At 46.2% G+C, this 12,578-nt stretch overlaps 1 protein-coding gene across 2 annotated transcripts in view; it reads left to right on the top strand.

Annotated features, from left to right (window-relative positions):
- Positions 1–12,578, top strand: part of tmem132e (transmembrane protein 132E) — a 780,602-nt gene that overhangs the window by 413,294 nt on the left and 354,730 nt on the right. The gene's annotated exons all lie outside the window — the stretch shown is intronic.

Below are 12,578 nucleotides of genomic sequence, written 5' to 3'. Positions count from 1 at the left end.
CACTGCGAATGCGCGCATCCCCCGGCGCCCATTCCACAGCTAGATCAGCAGCTGGAGCGGCATGAACCGCTCCAGCGCCCTACTGGCCCCCTGTATGGGCAGAATTGCTGATTCTGGGGCTGTGTTGACGCCATCGAGAAACGCGACGGCGTATCCGACGGCATCAAACGTAGCCTTAGGATCAGAGAATCCTGCCCCTTAGCTTCCAATCATTTCATTATCTCAAAAATAGCATTTTCAACACTAATGTTTCTTTTGTGTTTTATTACATGCTGCATAATGTTTCATTTTTATGATGGTGCCATCATATGAGCAGAAACCTGTTGAAATAAATACCTCAGATATCACAGTGAAGTACCACATTAAACGTCCAACGTTTTGGCCTTGGAACAGTAAACCGGGAGGGGGAAGGGGGTTTCAGCACCTCCCATGGCGTGAATCTCGGGAGGTGGCCCGCTGTTGGACGGCAGCGGAATCAACTGGTCACCCGCTGCCAATGGGATTTCCCACTGAATCAACCCCCTTATTGTTGTTGTGAAGAGCTGTTAATCGTTAGGCGCTGGTCCTATTTTTCAGCCGTCATTCTGGTGGTGGGCAATGGAGAATCCACTCCAATGGCTCAGAAATATGCCATGAAAATCCACAGGTCCTGCCCAGCATCTACCACTGAGCCAACTGAACTTTTGGCAAGATTGTCAGGCCTCCCCCGGCGTGTTTCACGGCGGCCCACTGTTGGCCAGCAAAGGGTCCTTGCCACTGTCAATGGGATTTCCCATTGAATCCACCCCACTTCACTGGGAAATCAACGGCGGGGAGTGCTGTTGAAGGGTCCGGAAGATCTTACCCTTTGTGGCAACAGTGAGGAAGCTGTGGGTGAGGAGAGGAGAAAGGAATTGGGAAAATAATTCCCTCCAGATACTTACATCAGTGAAGAAAGAAAGAATAATGAATAAGCATTTTGACAACTTTCATGAAGTAGGGTGCTCTTTCCAGGAGCCGGTGCAGACTCGATGGGCCGAATGGCCTCCTTCTGCACTGTAAATTCTATGAACTATGAACTATGTTCCAGAGTGCCTCACCACTTTCTGAAGTATGGTCACTACTATAATGTGGAAACTGTGCCGGCCAGCCACTTTATGCACAAGATCCCGTAAGAAACATGTTGGATCTTTTGCATCATTCAGAGAGGGTAGACATAGTCTCAGCTTAACATCTCCCTTGAACATTGACACCACAGACAGTGCCACACTTCCTCAAAGCTGCACAGTAGACATAGTCTCAGATTAACATCTCACTTGAACATTGGCATCACAGACATTGCAACACTTCCTCAAGGCTGCACGACACTGTAAGTCTCCATGTTCAACTCTCTGGCGTGGTACTTGAACCCGTAATGAATTGAACTCCAGAGAGCAGAATACTCCAACACCCATTCCATCAAGACTGTACCTGGTCTTCCTGCTACTGTAGCAACTCTGGACTGACCAGCTGAGGTGGCGCAGGGTGGTGGGGTGTGATGCTTGGGGCTGCAAGCAAAGTGTGTTTGCTCCCTTTTATATGGAATCGTTTTTTTTTTTAAACTAGTTTTCATTATACAGTTATCTGATCATATTCTATGTCTACTGCTGAATCAGTTGGGACACCTCCGGTGACAAACCTGCTGGGTCATAATGAAAGCATGGGTCACAGAGAGTCTGACATTCAGATATTCCTGACCCTCTGCTCAATCCCCATATCCTCCCCATACAATTACAGTGGCAATGTGCCAAATAGCCGTGGATTTTCAAGACCAATATTTTTTGGAAGCATCAATATTTCCCATGGTTTGTACAGACTGATCTACTTTGTTACAGCACAATCAAAAGGAAATTTGGGGCAAAACTCAGAAATATGACAGCAGCAAAATCACAAATAAAATGGAAATGCTTGTGCTCCAGGAGCCTTTTATCTCGCCTTGGATGACAAATTGATAAAAACATAACACTCGCCTGTCCGTTTTGCCTTTGTGACCAGCGCAAAATTGAACGGGCAACCTAAAATCTGTGTTAATAGGCTTTTTCAATGGCCTTAACTGGCCCCAGGATTGCCAGCAGGCACATCTCCAACTCTTGCTCGCACCCCCCGATCTCAATAGTCCACGCATGCGTGGTGCATTATTTTATGCACATTTGGACCGGGCGTGCACCCGGCAGAGTGATGGACAATTCTGGCCCAGATTTTGTTTTGTACTATCCTCTGGTTTCACGATCATTATTGATTGATCCAACATTTTATTCCAGATTTACTAACTGAATTTAAATTCCCAAGCTGCCATGGTGGGAATTGAACTCATGAACTGGATTTTATGGAGTGTCATGTTTCCCCAAGCCCCCATGGAGCCAGCCCATGAACCCAACAACCTCTCTGCAGCAATTAATGCTGGCAGGAGCTTTGCACCTGAACGATGAAGTTCCAGGAGTCCCTGATATTCAACTACAGACCAAATTAACATCAAGACAGTGTTATGGGAGGGGCTCACTGGCAAAGGGTGAGTTTGAGCTGGATCCTGGATCACATTGGACCTCTTTGTAGCTGAAGACCTTGGGAAGTAGAGAGATGGAACAAAAGCAGGGGAAGGATCCTTACAATTAACTTGCTCCTTTAACTAATTATTTAACACATTGACTTGGGAGGTACAGAATAACAGACAGAACTCTGTATATTGTACAAAGCATTCCTCGCTCCAGAGAGACATGAAGGTTGAACAGAATATAATCTTAGCAGCTATTAAGTGTTCATGTTCATTAAATGCAAATGTATCTGTCTGATATTTACACTTTTTATGAAGCTATCTATGCACAAGTATAGCTTTATCAGTTGCTGGAGATTCTCTGGGCAGTCGATTGTGGACAAGGGGTTGTATTTAGCCTTGCTAACCAGGTCATGTGACATATTAGTGGGATACTGATGTAATTAATGGGAGGAGCCAGCATGTATTTTTGCAGTTTGCCATGAGATTTGTGTATGACAAGACAGAAGGATTTTAAATTGAATAGTAGTTTTGCTAAATGCTGCTTGGTTGAGCAGACATGTAATGGTTCTGCTCCTAAAAGGGTCTCTCTCTCCAAAGGTGTCTACACAGCTAAGCAAGTAATCTGTTTGTTAACATTATTTAAAAGTGGCATTTGAACTGTATTAGGTAGCTTAATTGTAATTAGTAGCAGATTCAGATAGTCAGCGGGGTTCTCCCTTCTGGGGACTAAGTCCCCACGCTGGCGGGAGAACCGGCGCCAACCATTCCGGCGTTAGCAGTCCCTGAAAGTGCGGAATTCTCCGCACTTCCGGAGGCTAGGTGGCCACCAGAGGGGATGGCGCCTCCCCAGCTGGCGCTGAAGGGACTGCGTGAGTTTGCGCATGTGCCGAAGGGCCAGCGTGATCTCACGCATGCGTGGAACCACTGTCGTGGCTCCGCACATGCGCAGACCGGCCGTCATATTTTTGCGCATGCGCAGGGGATTCTCTTCTCCGCACCGGCCATGACGGAGCTCTACTGGGGCTGGCGCGGAAGGAAGGAGTGCCCACATGGCACAGGCCCACCCGCAGAGCGGTGGGCCCCGATCGCGGGCCAGGCCACCTTGGGGGTCCCCCCTCCCCCCCGGGGTCGGATCCCCCCATGCCCCCCTCTTTCCCCCCCCCCGAAGACTGCCCCCACCGACTTACCTGCAAAGTCCCGCCGTGTGGGACCATGCGTAACCCACGCCGGCAGGACTGGCCAAACAAGGACGGGTGCTTGGCCCATCGGTACCCAGAGAATTGCTGAGGGGGGGGGGCTGCTAACGGCCCCCGACCGGCGTGGCGTGAACCCCGCCCAAAAACCGGCACTGGAGAATATGGTAGCCACCGTCGGGGCGGCAGGGCAGGATTCACCCCCCCCCCCCCCCCCCCCCCCCGGGGATTCTCCGACCCGGTGGCGGTTGTTCACGTTTTTCCTTTTGCTTCAGAACTATTTAACTGATGTTAGTAAAGCTATTTTCTTTGATGTTAATGTGGTTAATTCTGTTTTGAAATTAAAGTGCGTTTTAACATAAGCAATCTATCGGTCAGAGACACCACATCTGGGTGAAGTACCCTTTCCTCACAGTTGCACAAATTTTAAAACATTGTTTGGGGTTCTTGTCCAGTATGCGAACAAATGTTGTGGTCTGGTCTGGGATCTTAACACAATGGCAACTAGTGATGGACAATAAATTCTGGCCTAGCTAGTGATGCCCAAATTCTGTAAACGAATACAAAAAAATGCAAAGCTGATCAAATTACCTCCCAAATATCTCATGTAATTTCTATTTTGCAATTAGTAATGGATCATTGGCATTGTGTACATTGTAATTTCTTATTGATCTTCAATCTAACTTCAAGATTATTGTGTTAGAAATATCATACAAAAATTGGATGCGATAGAATGCAGCCTTGTTTCGCTGCTCTTTTGACCTTTATTCATCTTGTTAACTCAAAATCAACTTTTACTGCAACTTCAATTACACATTTCATTGTTTGTTTGTTCACACAAACGGCACATATGTTACTGATATTGGCTTTCCACATGAGCATTCTCTGCAACACATTTAATTAAATGTATGAACATCTTTTAAACATATACTCACACTAATAGATAGAAATACATAAAATACAAATGTTGCACTTAGAAATACATACCAATGCCTTGATATTAAATTCTGCTAGAGATATTCATGAGGAGTTAGGGGTGGGGAAGAGGGAGCACGAACATTAAATACAGAATCAAACGGGTTGAGTGCAGCACATGATTGAGAAGAGATGCTGGTCAGAGATGAGGCAGTTTGAGAATGCTTTGAAAAGAGACGAGCCCTTTACCAGAAATGGTGCATAGTTAAGATCATCATGTGGATAGTCACTAATGTTTCCTGTAAGCTGCTTGCTTACTTACAGAACCCTTTCAGCGCTGTGAATTATAAAGGCAGAACCCAGAAACTTTGCCAAAAGTTTTTCCCTCTCTCTCTGCGCGTTTTTCCTGTTGTTGTGAAACTGACCTGAAATCGCAGAGGCTGACGCAGAAATAGACAAATCCAGACACATCTCCCACCCCGGGATCCCAGCATTTCCCTCTGCATTATAACCAGGCAATATTCCTGGGTTTAGGCAGATTGCAATATACTCACCAAAGCCCTGCTCTCAGCATGAGGATGGACGGGACTCCTCTCTCTGTCTCTCTCTCTCTATCTGTCCCCACAATCTCCCTCTCTCTCTCTCTCTCTCAAACAAAGACAAGGCAGCTGGGAGGAAGGGGAGCCTTGAGGAAGATCTGCTGATGCCCCCATCCAATGGATGCCCGGGGCCAACGCACCGTCGCCCCCCCCCCCTCTGCACGCCGCTGCCCCCTACCCCTACCCCCTACCCCTACCTCTACCCCTACCCCGACCCCCTACCCCCCTACCTCTACCCCCACCCCTACCCCCCTACCTCTACCCCTACCCCCCTACCCCTAACCCCACCCCCCCACCCCTACCCCCCACCCCTACCCCCACCCCCCATCCCTACCCCCCCTACCCCCCCACCCCCCCCCCCCGCACTCGATGTAGGTAACTGAACGGCGTCAACCATCATCAATGGTTGATGCCGTTATAAACCTACTTTGATTTTCGCCGATGTGACCCGTGGCCACGTCGGCGGGACTTCGGCCCATCTGTGCCTGTGAATAAAAAAGCTTAAAAAAACAATGGCATCCCGCCGGCGCCAGCCGTTATCCGAGGCGGCCGGCGGGATTTGAAGAACGCCGTTTTATGGCGGGTGGGTGAATCTTTAACATGGCGGGAGCGGCAATATCGGCCCGCCGGCCGATTCTCCGACCCTGTGTGGGGTTGGAGAATTTCGCCCCGGATGTTCTTTTTTAGATTCTGCACATATGTGCAAAATAAATTTAAAATACTGTGCTATCAAATGAACAATCTCAGCACAATTTTAAAAAATGGAGAGGGGGGGCAGCACGGTGGCCTAGTGGTTAGCACAACCGCCTCACGGCGCTGAGGTCCCAGGTTCGATCCCGGCTCTGGGTCACTGTCCGTGTGGAGTTTGCACATTCTCCCCGTGTCTGCGTGGGTTTCGCCCCCACAACCCAAAAATATGCAGAGTAGGTGGATTGGCCATGCTAAATTGCCCCTTAATTGGAAAAAATAATTGGGTAATCTAAATTATAAAAAAAAAATTAAAAAAAAAAAAAAAATGGAGAGGGCATTGGTAGTCACCATAATGAACATATATTTGTGGATCAGTAGGCTGGCGAGGTAGACCATAGACCATAAGATATAGGATCAAAATTAGGCCATTTGGCCCACTGAGTCTGCTCCGCCATTCAATCATATGTTCCTCATCCCCATTCTCCTGCCTTCTTACCATACACACTGATCTCCATATTAATTAAGAAATCCCCTTATTAATCAAGAATCCATATTTGTGCTTGAGGTGTTGTTACCTACAGGGTTACAAATCAAGAGCTGGACGGTAAAATCAGACAGACTAGTTCTTTCTTAGAACATCAGAACTAGGAGCAGGGGCTGGCAATTTAGTCTCTCGAACCTACTACATCATTCAACTCCACCATCCTGCACATTCTCCGTAACCTTTCAACCCCATCTAATTAAAAATCTGTTTCGCTCCTCAAATTTACTCACTGTTCAGCATCCACTGCACTCTGGGGTAGCGAATTCCGCAGATTCACAACCCTTATGGAGAAGTAGTGCTTTCATCTCTGTTTTAAATCTGGTACCCCTTATCCTGAGACTATGACGTCTTATTCTAGATGCCCCACAAGAGGAAGCATCTGCACCACGTCTACTTCATCTATACTTTTTAACATCGTGCATACCTCTATTTATTCTCCCCTCATTCTTCTGAACTCTCAAGAGTATAAGCCTAAACTCCTCAATCTCTCTTCATACTACAAACCCCTCATGTCTGGAATCAATCTAGTGATCCTCCTCTAAACTGCCTCCAATTCCACTGCATCTTTCCTCAAATAAGGGGACCAAAACTATCCACAATACTCCAGGTGCAATCTCATCAATGCCTTGTATAGTTGTGACAACAGTTCTTTACCTTTTTACTCTATTCCTTTAGCTATAAATGCCAACATTCCATTTGCTTTATTTATTATCTGCTGTACCTGCATGCTAGTTTTCTGTGACTCATGACAGAGAACACCCAGATCCCTCTACACTGGAGCACCCCGAAGTCTCTCCCCATTTAGATGATAAGTTGCCTTCCCATTTTTCCACCCAAAATGCACGGCCTCACATTTATCTACTTCAAACTCCATCTGCCACATTTTTGGCCCACTCTCCTAACCTATCTGTATCCATTTGTAAGGTTCTTATTTCTTCATTGCAATTTACTGTCCCATCTATTTTTGTGCCATCTTCAAATTTGGCTCTAGACCTTCTATCCCTGTATCAAAGTCGTTAATATAGATTGTAAATCATTGGGACCCAAGGACCAAACCCTGTGGCACCCCACTAGTTACATCTTGCCATCCAGAGAAAGACCAGTTTATCCCATGGCAGGGGGGTGGGTACCGAAGCAATAGGTCAGAAGGTGAAAGCATTAAGGGTGAACTAGGGAATAGGGCCAGTATGGCTCTGAGGAAGAGCAGACAGGGAGATGTTGCTGAAAACAGCGGGTGTGGTGGCCTGAAATGCATATGTTTTAATGCAAGAAGTATTACGGGTAAGGCAGATGAACTTAGAGCTTGGATTAGTACTTGGAACTATGATGTTGTTGCCATTACAGGGACCTGGTTGAAGGAAGGACAGGATTGGCAGCTAAACATTCCAGAATTTCGATGTTTCAGGCGGGATAGAGGGAGATGTAAAAGGGGTGGCGGAGTTGCGCTACTGGTTAGTGAAAATATCACAGCTGTACTACGGGAGGACACCAAAGAGGGCAGCAAGGCTATATGGGTAGAGATCAGGAATAAGGAGGGTACAGTCACAATGTTGGGGATTTACTACAGGCCTCCCAACAGCCCGCGGGAGATAGAGGAGCAGACAGGTAGACAGATTTTGGAAACGAGTAAAAACAACAGGATTGTTGTGATGGGAGACTTCAACTTCCCCAATATTGACTGGGACTCACGTAGTTCTAGGGGGCCTGGACGGGACAGAGTTTGTAAGGAACATCCAGGAGGGCTTCTGAAAACAATATGCAGACAGTCCAACTAGGGAAGGGGCTGTACTGGACCTGATATTGGGGAATGAGCCCGGCCAGGTGGTAGAAGTTTCAGTAGGGGAGCATTTCGGGAACAGTGACCACAATTCAGTAAGTTTTAAAGTGCTGGTGGACAAGGATAAGAGTGGTCCTAGGGTGAATGTGCTAAATTTGGGGAAGGCTAATTACAACAATATTAGGTGGGAACTGAAGAACCTGGATTGGGGGAAGATGTTTGAGGGTAAATCAACATCTGACATGTGGGAGGCTTTCAAATGTCAGTTGAAAGGAATTCAGGACTGGCATGTTCCTGTGCAGAAGAAGGATAAATACGGCAAATTTCGGGAACCTTGGAGAACGAGAGATATTGTAGGCCTCGTCAAAAAGAAAAAGGAGGCATTGATCAGGGCTAGAAGGCTGGGATTAGACAAAGCCTGTTTGGAATATAAGGAAAGTAGGAAGGAACTTAAGCAAGGAGTCAGGAGGGCTAGAAGGGGTCACAAAACGTCATTGGCAAATAGGGTTAAGGAAAATCCCAAGGCTTTTTACGCGTACATAAAAAGCAAGAGGGTAGCCAGGGAAAGGGTTGGTCCACTGAAGGATAGGCGAGGGAATCTATGTGTGGAGCCAGAGGAAATGGGCGAGGTACTAAATAAATATTTTGGATGTTGAGTCTGGAGAAGGGTGTGTAGGTAGCCTGGGTCACATTGAGATCCAAAAAGACGAGGTGTTGGGCGTCTTGAAAAATATTGAGGTAGATAAGTCCCCAGGACCAGATGGGATCTACCCTAGAATACTGAAGGACGCTAGAGATGAAATTGCTGAGGCCTTGACAGAAATCTTTGGATCCTCACCGTCTTCAGGTGATGTCCCGGAGGACTGGGGAATAGCCAATGTTGTTACTTTGCTTAAGAAGGGTAGCAAGGATAATCCAGGGAACTACAGGCCGGTGAGCCTTACGTCTGTGGTGGGGAAATTACTGGAGAGAATTCTTTGAGACAGGATCTACTCCCATTTGGAAGCAAATGGACGTATTAGTGAGAGGCAGCATGGTTTTGTGAAGAGGAAGTCGTGTCTCACTAACTTGATCAGGTTTGATGATTGATGCAGGTAGGGCAGTGGATGTTGTCTATATTGACTTCAGTAAGGCCTTTGACAAGGTTCCCCATGGTAGACTGGTACAAAAGGTGAAGGCACACGGGATTAGGGGTGAGCTGGCGAGGTGGATACAGAACTGGCTAGGTCATAGAGGCAGAGAGTAGCAATGGAAGGGTGCTTTTCTAATTGGAGGGCTGTGACTGGTGGTGTTTCGCAGGGATCAGTGCTGGGACCTTTGCTGTTCGTAGTATATATAAATGATTTGGAGGAAAATGTAACTGGTCTGATTAGTAAGTTTGCAGACGACACAAAAGTTGGTGGAATTGCGGAGAGCGATGATGACTGTCAGAGGATACAGCAGGAATTATATTGTTTGGAGACTTGGGTGGCGAGATGGCAGATGGAGTTTAATCCGGACAAATGTGAGGTAATGCATTTTGGAAGGTCTAACGCAGGTAGGGAATATACAGTGAATGGTAGAACCCTCAAGAGTATTGAAAGTCAAAGAGATCTAGATGTACAGGTCCACAGGTCACTGAAAGGGGCAACACAGATGGAGAAGGTAGTCAAGAAGGCATATGGCATGTTTGCCTTCTTTGGCCGGGGCATTGAGTATAAGAATTGGCAAGTCATGTTGCAGCTATATAGAACCTTAGTTAGGCCACACTTGGAGTATTGTGTTTTAATTCTGGTCGCCAGACTACCAGAAGGATGTGGAGGCTTTAGATAGGGTGCAGAAGAGATTTACCAGGATGTTGCCTGGTATGGAGGGCTTTAGCTATGAGGAGCGATTGAATAAACCCAGCTTGTTCTCACTGGAACAATGGAGGTTGAGGGGCGACCTGATAGAGGTCTACACAATTATGAGGAGCATAGACAGGGTGGCTAGTCAGAGGCTTTTCCCCAGGGTAGAGGGGTCAATTACTAGGGGCATAGGTTTAAGGTGCGAGGGGCAAGGTTTAGAGGAGATGTACGAGGCAAGTTTTTTTACACAGAGGGTAGTGGGTGCCTGGAATCCGCTGCCGGAGGAGGTGGTGGAAGCAGGGACGATAGTGACATTTAAGGGGCATCTTGACAAATACATGAATAAGATGGGAATAGAGGGATACGGACCCAGGAAGTATAGAAGATTTTAGTTTAGACGGGCAGCATGGTCGGCACGGGCTTGGAGGGCCGAAGGGCCTGTTCCTGTGCTATACTTTTCTCTGTTCTTTGTTCAATGTTTATCCAGACTCTGTTTCTGTCCGCCAGCCAGTCTTCTGTCCAAGCTAATACATTACTCCCTCTAACCCCATGTGATCTGGCCTTGTGTTTTAACCTTCTGAGTGGCACCTTATCAAACGCTTTCCAGAAGTCCAGATAAACTACATCCACAGGATCCCCATTATCTACTTTGCTTGTTACGTTTTTGAAGAAATCTAGCAAATTAATTAAACATAATTTGCCCTTCATCATAGGTAGTATGCAATTCTGCTGCTGAGGGAAACGGATAGCAAGCTTAAAGACTGGGGATTGTGTATGACAACAGTAACTTCAGCAGTTATCTTTTATATTGGCTTATTTTATGTTTGCTAAATCATTTTCTTGCATGCAATCTGAAACCTGCCAAATTTTGTGGATAGTCAGTAGCAGTGGCTGTCTTTTAATTCGTTCCAGAAAATGTTACATTTTTTTAATATCCTGTTTTCAAACTGTTTATTGATTTTGGTAATAGCCAGTTTTGTCTTTAACTTTATTTTTTAAATATTTTGCTTGATTATTTTTGGATGAACAGATTTTCTATTAGATTATGGGTCCAAGTAAAAAATAGAATCATACAATCAATGGATATGTGGAGCTTGTTCAAGGAACAGCTATTGCGTGTTCTTGATCAGTACGTACCAGTCAGACAGGGAGGAAAGGGTAGAGCGAGGGAACCGTGGTTTACCAAAGAAGTGGAATCTCTTGTTAAGAGGAAAAAGGAGGCCTATGTGAAGATGAGGCGTGAAGTTTCAGTTGGGGCGCTTGATAGTTACAGGGAAGCGAGGAAGGATCTAAAGAGAGAGCTAAGACGAGCAAGGAGGGGACATGAGAAGTCTTTGGCAGGTAGGATCAAGGAAAACCCAAAAGCTTTCTATAGGTATGTCAGGAATAAAAGAATGACTAGGGTAAGAGTAGGGCCAGTCAAGGACAGTGGTGGGAAGTTGTGTGTGGAGGCTGAGGAGATAAGCGAGATACTAAATGAATACTTTTTGTCAGTATTCACTCAGGAAAAAGATAATATTGTGGAGGAGAATGCTGAGACCCAGGCTATTAGAATAGATGGCATTGAGGTGAGTAGGGAAGAAGTGTTGGCAATTCTGGACAAGGTGAAAATAGATAAGTCCCCGGGGCCTGATGGGATTTATCCTAGGATTCTCTGGGAAGCCAGGGAAGAGATTGCTGAGCCTTTGGCTTTGATTTTTAGGTCATCATTGGCTACAGGAATAGTGCCAGAGGACTGGAGGATAGCAAATGTGGTCCCTTTGTTCAAGAAGGGGAGTAGAGATAACCCCGGTAAATATAGGCCGGTGAGCCTAACATCTGTGGTGGGTAAAGTCTTGGAGAGGATTATAAAAGATACGATTTATAATCATCTAGATAGGAATAATATGATTAGGGATAGTCAGCATGGTTTTGTGAAGGGTAGGTCATGCCTCACAAACCTTATCGAGTTCTTTGAGAAGGTGACTGAACAGGTGGACGAGGGTAAAGCAGTTGATGTGGTGTATATGGATTTCAGTAAAGCGTTTGATAAGGTTCCCCACGGTCGGCTATTGCAGAAAATACGGAGGCTGGGGATTGAGGGTGATTTAGAGATGTGGATCAGAAACTGGCTAGTTGAAAGAAGACAGAGAGTGGTGGTTGATGGGAAATGTTCAGAATGGAGTTCAGTTACGAGTGGCGTACCACAAGGATCTGTTCTGGGGCCGTTGCTGTTTGTCATTTTTATAAATGACCTAGAGGAGGGAGCAGAAGGATGGGTAAGTAAATTTGCAGACGACACTAAAGTCGGTGGAGTTGTAGACAGTGCGGAAGGATGTTGCAGGTTACAGAGGGACATAGATAAGCTGCAGAGCTGGGCTGAGAGGTGGCAAATGGAGTTTAATGTGGAGAAGTGTGAGGTGATTCACTTTGGAAAGAATAACAGGAATGCGGAATATTTGGCTAATGGTAAAATTCTTGGTAGTGTGGATGAGCAGAGGGATCTCGGTGTCCATGTACATAGATCCCTGAAAGTTGCCACC

This window comes from Scyliorhinus canicula, chromosome 12, assembly GCF_902713615.1.
Source record: "Scyliorhinus canicula chromosome 12, sScyCan1.1, whole genome shotgun sequence".
Lineage (NCBI taxonomy): Eukaryota > Metazoa > Chordata > Chondrichthyes > Carcharhiniformes > Scyliorhinidae > Scyliorhinus > Scyliorhinus canicula.
The sequence above is the reverse complement of the archived record's forward strand: the minus strand, read 5'-3'. Positions and strand labels throughout refer to the sequence as shown.